At 33.7% G+C, this 16,957-nt stretch overlaps 1 protein-coding gene across 1 annotated transcript in view; it reads left to right on the top strand.

Annotated features, from left to right (window-relative positions):
* The window catches only part of LOC137622973 (connectin-like), a 575,164-nt gene that overhangs the window by 259,636 nt on the left and 298,571 nt on the right, over positions 1-16,957 (top strand). The gene's annotated exons all lie outside the window — the stretch shown is intronic.

Below are 16,957 nucleotides of genomic sequence, written 5' to 3'. Positions count from 1 at the left end.
GAGGTAGTAACAGTAGTATCGGTTATTGTATTTGTCGTTATTGTTTACTGATTGCTGGCTGTGACTCACTTCTGTAAACATTTCATTCGTAATTTTACTCAAACTAGAGATTCTTTCAAAAGTTTTTTAATGGAACATTCATGTAAAGAAAGATTATTTTAGGTTTGTGTGTAATAAAACTCGCCCAAAACATTGAGGTATTCTTGGAAAATTTACAAGTAATTAAAAACAAAACAATAAAAAACAGACATTTAAAATCAAATCATCGTTATGCCAGGCTGAATGAACGAACACGCTTGGCTAAATACCAATGGAATGTTTCCAATTAGGAAAAAAAAAAGAAATATTTTTAAGCACGTAAGCTATCATTTGTTATCAGGGACGAATTTCAAAAGTCAAATTGACAGTTATGTGTGACAAGGATGGCAATCGGATCTGAATTAGACTCGCCCGTTCCCCTGATAGATGACTGACAATGTTGATTGATGCTGACATAACAATTCAATGTTGATATGATTGGGCTTTTCCAGGAGGGGCCAGGGGGTGGGGGTGGCCTTACCTGGAATGAAGGGGGGTGGGTTATGTGGGAAAAACATTCCAGGAAGCTCAGGCGGAAGTGAAAAGAGGGATGGTTGAGGAAGGGTACCTGGAATTATAAGATGGTGTCTACTCATTTAAAGGTAAATGTTGTACATGAGGAGTGGGTAGTGGGATGAGTGTCAGGGTGATTAAATAGGAAGGTAAAAATTATGAGGTGACTTTATAGATCAATGAAGTCAGTCTTCCTAGTAAAGGGACACTTACTGCTGGGCTATTTTTCCCTGTTGGAGCCCTTTGGCTAACATCATCCTGCTTTACAAACTAGTGTTGTAGCTTTGCTAGTAGTAGTAGTAATAATAATAATAATAATAATAATAATAATAATAATAATAATAATAATAATAATAATAATAATAATAATAATAATGGCCTATACCAGGTTGTGTAGGGAAATTCACTGAATTCATTTAGGGTTATCAGTAAATGAAATGCAGTCGTGATAAGATTATATTTAAGTAGAAGCTAAAGATTATCTAGTAAACGAAAGAGGACGGACGATTTCCCAGTAATAGCGGGAGGGCTACCCAGTAATAGTGGGACGGCTACCCAGTAGTAGCGGAAGGATACCCAGTAATTGTGGAGGGTTACCCAGTAATAGAGGAAGGTTACTCAATAGTAGCAGAGGGTCTCTCAGTACTAGGAGAGGATTACCCAGTAATAGCCAAAGGTTACCCAGTAATAGCCAAAGGTTACCCAGTAATAGCAGAAGGTTACCCAATAATAGCTGAAGGTTACCCAATAATAGCAGAAAGTTACCCAATAATAGTGAAGGTTACCCAGTAATAGCAGAAGGTTACCCAGTAATAGCCAAAGGTTACCTAGTAATAGCCAAAGGTTACCTAGTAATAGCGAAGGTTACCCAGTAATAGCCAAAGGTTACCCAATAATAGCGAATGGTTACCCAGTAATAGCAGAAGGTTACCCAATAATAGCAGAAGGTTACCCAGTAATAGCCAAAGGTTACCTAGTAATAGCCAAAGGTTACCCAGGAATAGCAGAAGGTAACCCAATAATAGCGGAAGGTTACCCAGTAATAGCGGAAGGTTACCCAGTAATAGCCAAAGGTTACCCAGTAATAGCGGAGGGTGTCTCCCGGTTAAGAAAGAGCGAACATTTTTAATGGGGAAGGGTTGATTGTCCTTACGTCTATTACAAGAGGACCCTTGCTCTATTTGAAGAGGAACATTCCCTCTCCCCTCTCCCCTTCGTCGACCTCTTCAGCAGGGGAAGGGCACAAAACATATTACTGGATTTAAATGCAATATTCATCCTTTGCGATAGCGACCTTCTTTAAGCTTTCTCCTCACGGGGTCCGTTCTGCCTTTTATAGGCCTATAAGCACTGGCAATATGGCCTATCTTTAGTGGCGCGATACGGCCCAAAGAACGAGGCAGTGACAAAGCTAAATACCTCTAAGGGGAGAGAGAGAGAGAGAGAGAGAGAGAGAGAGAGAGAGAGAGATGTATGTTTTTATGTAAAGCATTTAACGCTGAGACCATATTATACCTTGGAAATTCCTTGTTTCAATCAAGTATGACTTTAGACAATCCTCTGTGTGTGTGTGTGTGTGTGTGTTTGTGAATAATAGTTTTCACTATCACACATTAAGTTTTAGATTTTTGAATAGTAAATACTATATGGTATTGAATTTATTTTGCTTTGGAAGTAGATACTCAAAGGTAAATTCATTTATACGAGTTTCATCTAAGTTCAAGATTCGACCCCATACATTTAGATTGAAATAAAACTAGACGCTAGACTATATCAACATGCGTATTAAAAAAAAAAGAGAGAGAGAGAGAGAGAGAGAGAGAGAGAGAGAGAGAGAGAGAGAGAGAAGAGAGAGAGAGAGAGAGAGGTGAAGAAATTAGGTTCGTCTTACACGATCCTACTGGCTATCGGTATCGTTCCAATGTTTTCATTGGTCATCTTTCGACTAGTCAGTGGGTGTTATAGTATCTCTGAACGACTTTCCATTAAAAGTATTGTGTTTCTGTGAAATACTTCTCCCACACACTTTTTTTTCTTTTGCTTTGGAATTCGCTGACTCATCTCCTTTATCTACTCACCTTCTTTCTTCATGTTTTCTTTTTTTCCAATAACCTTCCTTTTTTTATTTTTATTATGCTCTAATTCTTCTACTCTTTTTATCCATGCTGTCTTATTAATTATTTTTTTTTTCGCAATCTTGTCCTTTTTACTCTATAATAAACCAAACTTATTACGAAATCCTCGACACTACGATAATCTCATATTCATTTGAATGGAATTCCTTCAATCTATAGTTTTGAGAATTTTTTCTTATCTGGTAATTAGACCTTTTTCCTTGCCATTCAATGCCTTTACAATGATATCGTTATTGAAGACTTCTTGCTGAACTTTTAAGCTACTTTTATATATATATATATATATATATATATATATATATATATATATATATATATACACTCGTTCATTTTAAGGTTTGTTTCCCCGTATACAACAACCCATAACAAAAGTGGATGCATGCTTTTATTTAGCAAAGTCTGGCGATTTGTTTATTCGTTTCCCTCAAGATATATATATATATATATATATATATATATATATATATATATATATATATATATATATATATATATATATATATATGTATATATATATATGTATATATATAAAAACTGTTTCGATCCCAATGATATTTGGTCAAGATTGTATATATATATATATATATATATATATATATATATATATATATATATATATATATATATATATATATATATATATATATATATATATATATATATATATATATATATATATATATATAAAACCGTTTCGATCCCAATGATATTTGGTCAAGATTTGAGCTTTGCTACCACGGATTTTAATACAAATTCATACTTTTTCTCCCTGTTTATTTATTGCATCATTTGTTGTGGCCTATGTGGTAACGTCCCCGACTGGTGAAAGCCAGACTGGGGTTTGCGTCCTGCTCAAACTGTTAGTTCCTTTGTTCGCTGCAACCTCACAATCCTTGTGAGCTAAGGATGGGTGGTTTGGGGGAGCCCATAGGTCTATCTGCTGAGTCATCAGCAGCCATTGCCTAGCCTTCCTTGATCCTAGCATGGGTGTAGAAGGGCTTGGGAATCATATGTATATTATTATTATTATTATTATTATTATTATTATTATTATTATTATTAATTATTTGCTAAGCTGCAACCTTAGTTGGAAAAGCAGGATGCTATAAGCCCAAGGACTCCAACCAGAAAAATAGCTGAGTTCGGAAAGGAAATATGGAAAAACGTGAAGAGAAGTTTAAGAACAATAACAGTATTAAAGTAAATCGTTCATTATAAACTATATGGTCAGTCTCTAGGGCATTGTCCTGATGGTAAGGGCAGTGTCACTGTCCCTTTCCTCTGCCATTCATGACAGGCTTTTAAACCTTTAAATCGTTGAAGTTTGGCCCTTACAGAGTCCTTTCTCATTTTATTAAGACATACTGGCTTCATTTCCAAGCTTAACAGTCTTCATACTAACAATGATTGAAATGTCGTGTAGCACAGAAGAGGTAGTATTTCAAAATTAAACTTTGAGAATAATGGACACTTGACTCTCGCTTTTCTAGATTTTCTGCTATTATTATTATTATTATTATTATTATTATTATTATTATTATTGTTGTTATCGTTATTATTATTATTATTATTATTATTTTTATTATTTTTATTATTATAATTATTATTATCATTATTATTATTATTATTATTATTATTATTATTATTATTATCATTAATATTATTGTTATAATAATAATAATAATGATTATTATTATTATCTATATATTAATACGATAGGGCGTGTGTTATTTATTTTGTGTGTCACACTTTAAAGGAAACAGAAATAATTTCATGGTATACTCGTGTGTCACGCTTTAAAAAAAACGGAAATAATTTCATGGCATGCTCTTACAAATTCACATTAGACTTTGATTACTTAGCCAAAGCACATTTTATATAGTTTTCCCAATTTTATCTTTAGCACCTGACTCATTTTTTAAATATTAGACAAAAAATTGAGTTCTGTCAATTTCCATAACCTAGATTATAACATTAATCTCGGGCCTTTTCGTTTAACGACTAATCTGTTCTTATTGTAAAAGATTTCTCATAATTCTGATCACCCTGTGCTTCAAACCTTCCTAGTCATTACTCAATTTCCCGTCCGCTTATCATATTCAATGACCATTAATAAAGATCAAGGACAGACTTTCGATAAGGTTGGGATCTACCTACCACAACCTTGCTTTACTCATGAACAACTTTATGTAGCCTTCTCAAGAGCAAGGTCTATGAACAGTGTAAGAGTGAAAATTTGTCCTCAGAATCATTCTACTCATGGCCAGAGAAGAAGAACTACCTTCACTGGAAATATTGTATGCAAAGAAGTTTTGTAAATTGTTTCATGTATTGCTCATTTTTTAAAATAAATATACAAGTCAAATCTTATTACATTTTATTCAAACATGTATAGGTTAGGAACAAGATAATTAGTATTGAAAATATAATTTCGTGTAATTTACACGGGTTCCACTAGTTATTATTATTATTATTATTATTATTATTATTATTATTATTATTATTATTATTTCTTGCTAAGCTACAACCATAGTTGAAAATCAGGATGCTGTTTGCCCAAGAACTCTTTCATGGAAAAATAGCCCAGTGAGGAAAGTAAATAAACTAAAAAAGAAGTAATGAATAATTATTTTAAAATGATTTAAGAATAGTAATAACATTAGATCTTTCATATGTAAGACTATAAAGAGAGATTTGTGTCAGACTGGTCAATAAGAAAAAAAAAAAAACTCCGTAATCAAGAAACAAATTCAGTTACGAAAATTAAATGAATTATATGGTATTCATTAATATACAAAAGGGACATTGAAAATTAATTTTTTTTTTTTTTTATAAAAAATGATAAGAACCAAACTTCCGACATTTGAAATGCATGCCACTTACCGAAAAAAACAAATAAAACGTATAGATAAAAAAAAAAAAAAACATTGAGTCCATTAACTTTATTTGACCCCATTCTTGAATAGTCCAGACAAGTTACATTACAAAAATGGAAGCATAAAAACCAATGTTTCACCGATGTAGCAAATTAAAGAGGAAATTCGTTGTCATTATCTCTCATCCGGGCCATATTGCATTGATTGTAAATATCGAGCATTTGCTGGCAAACAGAACGTTTTATAATTGGAATTTTGCATTGTCATGGGATATTTTCAGAATTATTATTATTATTAGTGCTGCTGCTATATTACTACTACTATTATAATTATCTTTAGTAGTAGTAGTAGTAGTAGTAGTAGTAGTAGTAGTAATAGTAGTGGTGGTGGATGGGGGTTGTTAGTTAAATTTTTTTTTTTTTTCGGGGTTGTTAATTAATATTTTTTTTTTCACCCATTGTCATCTAAAGATTAACAACAAAGTTATAGCCTTTTCTGTCATTCCTTACTTCTTCATTATTGTATTTGAGCTTCGTGGTTATAAAGTATTTATTGTTTATTCTGAGATTTTCCAAATATTCATCTTGAATAAACCGTGCACTAAAATAAAATTAAAACCCACTAAAAACCCGTAGTTTTCCTTTTCCGTGTAGCTGCGAGCTCCATCTTTTCTTTCCCTCTTGCTAACAAACGGAATGAAAATCCCTTTTAGGGAGTTTTCGTTTTCTGTACGGTTGCAAATTCCATCTTTTCTTTGTTGCAGTCGTGTTCGTCCAGGGAAATACAGGGGTCAGTAGATTAGTCGTCCTGGTTCTTATCTCTTGCACTCCGAGGGTGGCGTTATAAGGGGATTAGAGTGAAAACTCGCTGAAGAAGGTAGTACAGCAGGAGGAATAAGTTTATATTATTTGGATTTGTTTTGATATAATTCGGTATTTATGCCTGTTATTTTTCACTTTGAATATCTCAATTTAACGTTAAAATTAATATCTTAAATCGCGCTCTTTAATATCTTACAAAGTTTCTTTGAAAACCATCAATAAGTTCTTGAGATTATCTTGTCCGTAGTTAAACAAGCAAAGGTCAGTATATACATAACCCTGTGACCATTTTCCCTAACAGAGGGACCATAAAGCCATATGAAGATTTTCCTTGTTTTTACATAAGGGAATAGATCGGGAATAGTCTGTCAAATCCACCTAACAGAGAACAGCTGTTTCCCTCAGATGTTTATTTAAATGATTAAAAAAACCAGTTGACATCTAGCCGGACTCTGATGATACTAATTTAGGGTGGCCATTATACAAAATATTCTCTCTCTCTCTCTCTCTCTCTCTCTCTCTCTCTCTCTCTCTCTCTCTCTCTCTCTCTCTCTCTCTCTCTCTATTAAATACTATTCATAAAACCTTGCCTCTTATTTATATAAATTCTAGATTAACTAGACCAACGAGACTCTTGAGAAAATATTTACGAGACCATTCACAGGTAATGATTTCAGAGCAGACGAAGAAGATACATACTTCCAGAAAGGGGGTTTGAACGTGCTCTTATAATTGGATGCGATAATGGAAAAAGGCCGAGTAAAAAGTTTGGTGCGATTTTTTAATGGTTAGTAACATTGTACCTGTTGCCTTTACAATTTGGCCCTCAATGATTGGTGTTTAACGCATTTATTGTTGGTGATTATTATTATTATTATTATTATTATTATTAGTAGTAGTAGTAGTAGTAGTTGTAGTAGTGGATGGGGTTGTTTGTTAAAAAGGTTTATTTCATCCACTGGCATTTAAAAATTACCAACAAAGTTGTAGCCTTTTCTGTCATACCTTACCTCTTCTACATTATTGTACTTAAGCTTTGCGGCTATAAAGTCTTTATTGTTTATTCTGAGACTTTCCAGACATTCATCTTGAATAAACCGTGCACCAGAGTAAAATTGAAGCCCGCTAAAATCCTTAGTTTTCCTTTTCCGTGTAGCTGCGAGCTCCATCTTTTCTTTCCCTCTTGCTAACAAACGGAATGAAAATCCCTTTCGGGGAGTTTTCGTTTTCTGTACGGTTGCAAGTTCCATCTTTTTTGTTGCAGTCGTATTCGTCCAGGGAAATACAGGGGTCGGTAGATTAGTCGTCCTGGTTCTTATCTCTTGCACTCCGAGGGTGGCATTATAAGGGGATTAGAGTGAAAACTCGCTGAAGAAGGTAGTACTGCTGGAGGAGTAAGTTTATATTATTATTTGGATTTGTTTTGATATAATTCGGTATTTATGCCTGGTATTTTTCTATATATAGAATATTTGGACCTTGATATTGTTCTATATCTCATATTCAACGTCAAAATTAATATCCTAAATCCCGATCTATACTATCGAACAAAGTTTTTTTGAAAACTATCAATGAGTTTTTTATATTATCTTGTACATAGTTAAACAAACAAAGATCAGTAAATACATAACCCTGTGACTATTTTCCCTGACAGATAGAACATGTAGTCATGAGGAAGATTAGCTTTGATTTTTTATAAGGGAATAGATCGGAATAGTTTCTCATATCCACTTGATATAGAACAGCTGTTTCCCTCTGATGTTCAATTAAATGAATAAAAAACCTAGTTGACATCTAGCTGGACTCTGATGATACTAATTGAGGGTGGCCATTATATAAATGCTCTCTCTCTCTCTCTCTCCTCTCTCTCTCTCTCTCTCTCTCTCTCTCTCTCTCTCTCTCTCTCTCTCTCTCTCACAATAATAAATACTATACACAAAACAGCGCCTCTTCTTTATATTATTTCTAGATTAGCTAGAGTAGCGATACTCTGAGAAAAATATTTACGTGACCATTCAGAGGTAATGTTTCCAGAGCAAAAAAAGATGCATTCTTCTAGGAAGGGGGTTTTAACGTCGCTAATAATTGATGATGTAATGAAAAAAAAAAGTAATGGCCAAGGGAAAGGTTTTGCTGGGATTTTTCAGTGCTTAGAAACATTGCACCTGTTGCCTTCACGATTTGGCCTTCAGGGAATTGTGTTTAACGCATTTAGTGTTGGCGATTTTCCTTATTACTATTGTTAGTAGTAGTAGTAGTAGTAGTAGTAGTAGTAATGGATGGGGGTTGTTAGTTATTTTGTTTTTTTTTTCAACCCACTGGCATCTAAAAATTAACAAAAAAGTTATAGCCTCTTCTGTTATTCCTTACTTTTTCATTATTGTATTTGAGCTTCGCGGCTATAAAGACTTTATTGTTTATTCTGAGACTTTGAAAACATTCATCTTGAATAAACCGTGCACCAGAGTAAAATTGAATTCCACTAAAATCCTTAGTTTTCCTTTTCCGTGTAGCTGCGAGCTCCATCTTTTCTTTCCCTCTTGCTAACAAACGGACTGAAAATCCCTTCAGGGAGTTTTCGTTTTCTGTACGGTTGCAAGTTCCATCTTTTCTTTGTTGCAGTCGTGTTCGTCCAGGGAAATACAGGGGTCAGTAGATTAGTCGTCTTGGTTCTTATCTCTTGCACTCCGAGGGTGGCGTTATAAGGGGATTAGAGTGAAAATTCGCTGAAGAAGGTAGTACAGCAGGAGGAATAAGATTATATTATTTGGATTTGTTTCAATGTAATTCGGTATTTATGCCTGGTATTTTTCACTACATAGAATATTTTAATCTTGATATTGTTCTATATCTCAATTTAACGTTAAAATTAATATCCTAAATCCCGATCTATACTACTACAAAGTTTTTTTGAAAACTATCAATGAGTTTTTTGTGTTATCTTGTACATAGTTAAACAAACAAAGGTCAGTAAATACATAACCCTGTGACAATTTTCTCTAACAGAGGAACATGAGGTCATTATGAATATTAACTTTGATTTTTCTTATGGTAATAGATCGGGAATAGTCTGTCATATCCACTTAAAAGAGAACAGCTGTTTCCCTGAGATGTTTAATTAAATAATTTAAAAAAAAACAGTTGACTTATAGGTGGACTATGATGATACTAATTAAGGGTGTCCATTTCTCTCTCTCTCTCTCTCTCTCTCTCTCTCTCTCTCTCTCTCTCTCTCTCTCTCTCTGTAATAAATACCATTTGCAAAACATAGCCTTTTATTTATATAAAACGAGACCATTCACAGATAATGATTCCAGAGGAGAAGAAGATACATACTTCCTGAAAGGGGTTCGAAAGTGGGCTGATAATTGGATGTGGTAATGGAAAAACGGCAATGGCCGAGTAAAAGGTTTTGATGGGATTTTTCAATGCTTAGAAACGTTGCACCTGTTGCCTTCACGATTGGTTTTCATGAAATTGTGTTTGATACATGTAGTGGGTGCAATTATTATTATTATTATTATTATTATTATTATTATTATTATTATTATTATTAATAATAATAATATTGATAATATTATTACTATTCTTTTTATTACTAATAATAATATTATTATTGTTATTATTATTATAATTATTATTAATAATAATTATTATACTATTATTATTGTTAGTATTATTTTTATTATTATTATTATTATTATTATTAATTATTATTATATTATTATTAGTAGTAGTAGTAGTAGTAGTAGTAGTAGTAGTAGTAATACTAGCAGAAGTAATAATAATAATATTATTATTACTATTTTTATTACTATTTTTTTTATTATTATAATAATATTTTGTGAATGAGTCCACAGATACTGATGGTTTATATTGTGGCGTTCTGGGTTACATCCAGCTTCCTTTGGAAGCCAACATTTTTCGCACCATATGTGCTATTTCAAGTAGCACGTTCTTCTGCACAAGTCCTGGGGATATATAGACTTCTACCTTCTCAAGATTCCTTTTCAATGTGTTGGGTATGGTTCTTAGTGTTCCTATGATTATTGGTCCCACTTTTAACTGTATAATTATTATTATTATTATTATAATTATTGTTATTATTGTTATTGTTGTTGTTGTTGTTGTTGTTATTATTATTATTGTTATTATTATTATTATTATTATTATTATCGTTATTATTATTTATTATTATTATTATTATTATTATTATTTATTATTATTATTGTTTATTATTATTAATATTATTTATTATTATTATTATTATTGTTATTATTATTATTTATTATTATTATTATTATTATTGTTATTATTATTATTATTATTTATTATTATTATTATTATTATTATTATTATTGTGGAAGTCAGCACACAATAACGCGCGTAACAGAAATAAGATTTCGATTGATAGTTCTGTAGCCCTTTGTTTGAATAATTCGAGTGGAGATGAAATTTATTATTACTTATAGAGAAAAGGAATATTATTTTTTTTGGAAAATATATTTTCAAAAGGGTAACTTAACGGCCCTGGGACCAGCACAGTTTATCATTTCAAGTAGACTGATGGACAGCCGATCTATATTTTTCATCTTGTAAACGATGCCTCCGCCATTCAGTTTGCATCAGTCTTGGCTGGTTTATGTAAAATTTGGTAACCCTCCCACATTAATTTGAAAAAAAAATAAATAAATAAAAAAATAAATAAATAAATATCAGCCTTGAAACTATTACTTCGTGACACCGCATTTATTACAAGGTTTCATTGTTCCGAATCGAAACAAGAAGTCTTATACACCCTTGCAGTTATTTCTTTATGCATGACCTTTTGTTCGAATAAGGTTTAGGATATATATGGTATAATGATGATGATAACAATTGTCTCAAGTGGCATTATTATTATTATTATTATTATTATTATTTGCTAATCTAAAACCCTAGTTGGGAAAGCAAGATGCTATAAGCCCAGGGGCCCCAATAGGAAAAATAGCCCAGTGAGTAAAGGAAGCAAGGAAAAATAAAACATTTTAAGAACAGTAACAATATTTAGATAAATATTTCCTATATAAACTATGTAAACTTCAACAGAATAAGAGGAAGAGAAATGAGATAGAATAGTGTGCCCGAGCGCAATGATCTTTTCGTAATTTCATCAAACACTTCTCCATTCATTTCTCCCCCCCAAAAAAATGGAATCGACTTCTGTAATTGTATTTTAATCCTGGAGTGATGAAAATATAGAAGATATTTTATGTAGTAGCACATGATTATAATTTTCCTGATACTTTTCATGTGGCAAAAATACGAAAACTTAAAGCTTTCATTATATGATTGATCAACTCCCATAACCAGAGAACTCACTTCAAAATGGCCAATATAAAATTAACTCATTGAATTCCAAATATTTTTTATAGGTTCGTCACTGGAAACTTTATATCCGAAATTGGTTGCGAAAAAAAAGAAATCTGTATTCTTTCACTGAAGAAGTTGAATCTCCGATTAAAAGAAATGTAGTTCTGTGTCAAATTAATCTACTATTTTCCTAAAAGTTATTTGGTGCAGGTTCTAGACGTTGGAAAAAATTCTTCGAAATAGAATTAAAGAATATGAAAATACTATATAAAGTAAACATTTTGTTGTTAGAATGATTCCAGACTCGCAATAGTACAAATGGAGTCATGGATATACCAATCCCCCCCCCTCCGTTTCTTGGTTTCTTTTTTTCTTTTTCTTTTCTAAATTTATGAACTAACCAGATCAAATTCACAATAATAGTTGTTTAAGTCCCAAGAGATAAGAAGAAAACGGCGACATCTGACTAGTTAAAAAAAAAAGAAAAAAAAAAGAAAAAAAAAAAACCTAACTAAAGGGGGCCGATTGAGTTTGGAATATCCAAAGCTGTTTGGGAAAACGATGGCTCATTTTATTCTTTGTGAATCTGCAATCATTCTAACAATATCACATAAATTTTAGGTAAATAGTACATTAGTTTGACACAACCACATTTCTTTTAATCGGAGATTCCAAATCTGGAGTGAAAAATTGTTGCTGTGTCTCCTTGGTGTATTTTTATATTTTTTTCTTGCCTGTGAAGGTGGACTGTGGAGCCGTATAACTTTTGCCTGACTGTCTGTATGATTGTGAGTGCGTGAGTGTTTGTCTGTAGCGTTTGTCTGTATCGGTGGATGTTTGCGTAACCCGATAGCTCGAAGGTTTCAAACTCAAGTTGAAGTAACTGATAGAGGCAGAGTAAGACAAAGGGTTTCTTTTGTGTTTTTCCAACCTTAGCAAAGTTTAAATTGTACCAACTCTTTTCGTTTGTTAGAGAATTTCGAAGGCGAAAAAGAGTTTTCCCCCCTCTGAAGTTTTGAAGTTTTCCTCGCCCATAGAGTAAACCAATTACTTTTCTCTGTTGTCAGATCAAAAGAACCGTTCCAACTGCAGTCATGTGAACTTTGATGGGTTTCGAGAGGATTTTTAATTATTGTTCGGAGGAAAGCTCTTGCTACAGCTCTAGGAATTTCATGTGCGTAAGGTCATGGATTAAGTTGAGAAAGATCTCTCTCTCTCTCTCTCTCTCTCTCTCTCTCTCTCTCACACATACACAATCCTGTTTTTCTTGCCTCGTTGTCATCAGGTTATCATCATTCCCAAAAAATACAATCTGAACATAAAAATTTTATGCTTTTACAGTAGTTGTAAAATCAAGGTGCCCTGCGTATAAACAATTGATTCATTTTGTTAGATTGCTTAGTCACTTTGTTTTCACTCCTTTTGTGTAATAATGTTTAATTATCTTTAGAATATCCCATCACATGTTTTCGCACTATCAGTTCCTTTATATTTGGTGGCCTCTCTGTGTGTTTGTGTTGTGCGCACGTGCGCGTGTGTGTGATGGTTTCTCTGGCTTGAATGCGACCCAATTTTATTAACACCTGACTTCTCAGGTCCAAGTTAATTTCAAGGAATGTATATTACAAAAGTGAATGCTAAGCCTCCATGCAGATCGAGACTAATAGTTAAGAGCTGGTTCTCGGCTCATTTTGCATCTTGGTGTCTTCAAATTTGTTTAGATTGTTTACCGGACTTGTATTATCTTCTAACTTGGTTTTGGTTTTCATTTATCGTTTTCACGGTATAGGAGTAAGTTAGGTTATAGTACATCCATAATACGAAACTACTATGGGTTTCACAGATATTGCAAGTGCGATTTTTTGCAATTATTCTGTAACGAACAGCCGTATCAATACGAGATGTTGCTATAGGGTATTACACCCAGTGAGGAAATTTATAGGGGTATAATGAATCGTTAATTATTAATTATAAAGACACTTGCCCCTATGCCAAAGGGCAAAATCTCAATCATCCAGTCACAAAACCGAACAATATACAGAACCTCTACCTCCACCCCCTCCCTCCCTCTCCTTTCATCCCTCACCTGCTCTCCCCCTGCTTCAAGCTATCTCTCTCCACCTCCACGCCATCCATCCCTCTCCGTTCTTTCCCTTCCCTTCATGCTCTCTTTCTGAGAAGGTAGCTTAAGTTGCAACTTATTTTGTATGATTTTTTTTTTTATATCAAGCACTCTATCTATCTATCTATCTTATCTAATTCTTATTGTTGTAGATATGGAACAATTCAATCGGCTGTTACCTATCAGATGACTGACTGTTTTATTCACTGGTTTGCTCATCTCTCTCTCTCTCTCTCTCTCTCTCTCTCTCTCTCTCTCTCTCTCTCTCTCTCTCTCTCTCTCTCTCTCTCTCTCTCTCTCTATGGTATTGGTTATGTAAATAATTATTAGATTGATAGAAAAAAAAATCGTAAAAAAATATGTTTAAATCAAAGCAACATTCAGAGAGAGAGAAAGAGAGAAGGAAAGACGTAGGGCAGGTGAGGGAAGAAAGGAGAGGGGAGGAAGAAAATGGGGGTTGGAGGTGAAGGGGGTTGTAGGCAGGCGGAGCTCTTCCAACCTGGTGTTCGTTTTCTTGCTTGCTAATGAGTTTTGCCTCTTGGTATAGGTACAAAAGTCTTTATTATTTACAATAAATGATTCATGATACTCCTATAAATTTCCTCACTGGGTGTAATACCCTATAGCAACATCTCGTATTGCTACGACTGTTCGTTACAGAATAATTGCAAAAAAATCGCACTTGCACTGTCTGTGAAACCCATAGTAAATGTGTTTGTCTGTGGTTCTATAACTGACAGTTGAGTAAGATGGAACTACGAGTCCTATGACTGTAAGCTCTGGGCTAGGAAAAGTAGAAACCTGAATGCAATCTTTCTTTCAGTTTGTGTCAGTGGACTGAATTAGTTTACTGGTGACAAACGGAGAGTCTGTTGCCTTTTCGTTCGAAAATAATAAAACACTATTTCGGTAGACATACTCGCTTTGATGCTGTTCGGTATTTACACGCCAGTGTGACACATTGCCGCTGCGCATCAGAACACAAAGGTCTATTAGAAATATCAGTTTGTTTTTTTATCTTACCACTTCTTTTAATGTCTGGTCCCCTTAAACCTCTCCGCTCACTTGTGCATTTTTTTGCGCGGGGGGGGGGGGGGAGGGGGCTTTGCAAAGAGTGATTCTGAAAGTTGTGATGGGTTTAGTTCATGTGGGTTATCACAAGGAAGTGATTTTGCTCTGAGACCAGTGAAAAACAAGGCAACGACAGCCGAAGAGCTTATGATAACTAAACCTCCAAAATCTCCCAAAAGTCTCTTTTATCATAACATATTGAGGTTAGATTAGGCTAAAAGAATAATATGCCGTCACCCTTCTATCATGTATATCAACGATTTCCTAGAAATTATACGTGTCATGTGTTAAGACACGTAATTATTACTATGATTGCTTATTTATTGATTTATTACATACTTTATTTCTGTACCTAAACAAACATTTGGTAGTACGCATTGGGTTAAGTAATAGGCTAAAATGCAGTCCTAATTTGAAAAAAAAAAAATTGAATGGCTAAAACTTTAATTATCATTATGAATGGACGTTATGAAAAATAAAATTAAAGATAAGCAATAGTTAGCAATCCACTCACGAATCAGTTTAAGTAGTATAACTTTAGAATGACAGTAAAAAGTAAAAGTATTTTAGCCTATCATCATAATTTTCCACTTTAGTATTTTTAGCTGATAAGAAGGGTAGGTGAATGAAAAATGAGGGCATTTAGCTAACTAACCATAGTAGGGAATAGTTTTGAGAGTTAACTATTTGTAGGAATAATGTAAAGTATAGTTTACCCACAATATTATTTATTTAAAAGTACACTTTTTATTTGGTCTTAAAGTTAGCCTGGAGCAATAATTTCTAATTAGAAAATATGAAATTGCACTATATCAATTACAATAAACTAAGAAACTACAATAGATTAATTACAATAAACCAATGATCGTAAATTCATTTTGAAACTAACTATTGTGTTAGATTTACGATAACAAACACATTAGTTGACCGGCCTAGATTGTATATTTTGGACGGACACTCTATCCAGAGACAGAATGAGTAAACTTTCGAAGCCTTTGATGAAAATGAAGCTTTCGGTCTATATTTATTGAGGCAATTAAGGCGTGGAAAGCAATGAATACTCCCTGCAGACAGAGAGAGTTCTTGAAGTTCCCAGGAGGAGGAGGAGGAGGAGGAGGGAGGAAGGGACCCCAATGGACGAGAAGAAGGGACATAATTTACATTTAATGACAGAAGAATGGGAATTCTTTTGTGGCCCTGTCATCCGTGCCGTTAACTGGGCCATGGATGGAGAGCGCTCGGTCCGTGACTGTTTCTATACTCGAGTTTACTCCCGTTTACACTTGGGAGGATCCGCATCTTCCTCGTCTGAGGAGGCTGCTTTTGTGCGGGACTGTTTGAACGATGAAGGTAAGGAATTTATTCTTTTTGTTAATAAATATACTCTCTCTCTCTCTCTCTCTCTCTCTCTCTCTCTCTCTCTCTCTCTCTCTCTCTCTCTCTCTCTCTCATTACTCCTGTAAGGTCTTGAACCCATGTATTTTTAGTATTATAGCTGAATATCTGCGATTAGAGATGTTTTGAGCTATCTGTTGTCGCCATCGAAGACTGATATTTCGAATTTAAGACAAGTCATAAATTATTATCTCTCTCCTGAAATGTTGATATAAGGAAACTATAATTTCTGACTTGAAAGACGAAACTTCATGTGAAGTTGAAGATAAGGATACAGTTGAATTACTGGAACTTAACTCCAGATACTTCAAGCCCATTTATATTTACTTTTGCTACATTCGTTAGACAACCTTAAACTTTATATACATGCGTGAATTGTTGATTATTTCTTGCTCTCAACTGCCAAAGTTTGATTGTTCTTTTTTCCATTTTTCTCGATATCTACACCAACAACTAATGCAGCCGTTTCTCGTCCGCTGCAGGGCAAAGGCCTCAGACATGTCAATTCAATTCATATCTGGGGTTTGGACAGTTTTCATCACCACACTGACCACATGTACATATGATCAGTGCCCAAGCCCCCCTCCTTACCCA

This window comes from Palaemon carinicauda, chromosome 30, assembly GCF_036898095.1.
Source record: "Palaemon carinicauda isolate YSFRI2023 chromosome 30, ASM3689809v2, whole genome shotgun sequence".
Taxonomy (NCBI): domain Eukaryota; kingdom Metazoa; phylum Arthropoda; class Malacostraca; order Decapoda; family Palaemonidae; genus Palaemon; species Palaemon carinicauda.
This window is presented reverse-complemented; position numbering and strand designations above follow the sequence as displayed.